General features: G+C 43.0%; 1 non-coding gene across 1 annotated transcript; it reads right to left on the reverse strand.

Moving 5' to 3' along the window:
- LOC118485154 lies at positions 1–107 on the reverse strand. The gene has a single exon (XR_004875459.1). It is a non-coding gene; the product is annotated as a small nucleolar RNA R71 (small nucleolar RNA).
- Between the last annotated feature and the right edge of the window lie 812 nt (positions 108–919).

A 919-nucleotide genomic window follows, 5' to 3' on the forward strand; every position in this document is an offset into this window, starting at 1 on the left:
AAATTAATGACTGAAATTAATACCTATTCACAACAGGACGGGGAATCCTTATATGAAACTTGGGAAAGGTTCAAGGAGCTATTGCGAAAGTGTCCTCATCACGGTCTTGCGATATGGCAACAAGTATCCACTTTCTATAATGAGTTGTTGCCACACACAAGACAAGCACTTGACTCTAGCTCCGGGGGACTTTTAGGTAATCGCCGCCCGCATGAAATATATAATCAAATTGAGGAAATTGCTCAAACCAACTTCCAGTGGCACACTCCCCGAGGCAATAAATCTATTGCCCCGGGTGCCCATAAGGTTGATGAAAGCACCTCTTTGCAAGCCCAAATGGAGGCCCTTTCTTCTAAAATTAAAAAGTTAGAGATGATAAAAACAGTCTCGGTTATGGCTTGTGAAGGGTGTGGTGGGCCACATGAAAATTGGAGTTGTATGAAAGAAACAGATGATCAAACAGAATCGGTAAACTACATTGATAATAGACCTAGGCTGTCGGGTCCCCCAACGGGCACCTACAACCAAGGATGGCGAAACCACCCTAACCTTGGTTGGAGAGAACCCGGCAATAGTAGTAACCAACAAAATCAACGAACAAACTTTCAACAACAAAGAAATGAGTCACAAAATTTCCCTCAACAACAAGGCGGACGAGAAACGCTTGAAGATACTATATCTCGCCTTATCTCCGACACTGAAAAGAAAAACTCGGATAGGTTTCTACAATTAGAATCAAATTTTAGAAATCAACAAGCTAGTATACAAAACATCGAAAAACAAATAAATCAACTAGCCCAAAATTTCTCCAAGAGATCGCAAGGAGCGTTACCAAGTAATACCGAAACAAACCCAAAGGCGCAAGTTCATCTCATCACCTTACGGAACCGTACCGTGGGTCCCGCGGAAGGGCCACCGC

This window comes from Helianthus annuus, chromosome 12 (assembly GCF_002127325.2).
Source record: "Helianthus annuus cultivar XRQ/B chromosome 12, HanXRQr2.0-SUNRISE, whole genome shotgun sequence".
Lineage (NCBI taxonomy): Eukaryota > Viridiplantae > Streptophyta > Magnoliopsida > Asterales > Asteraceae > Helianthus > Helianthus annuus.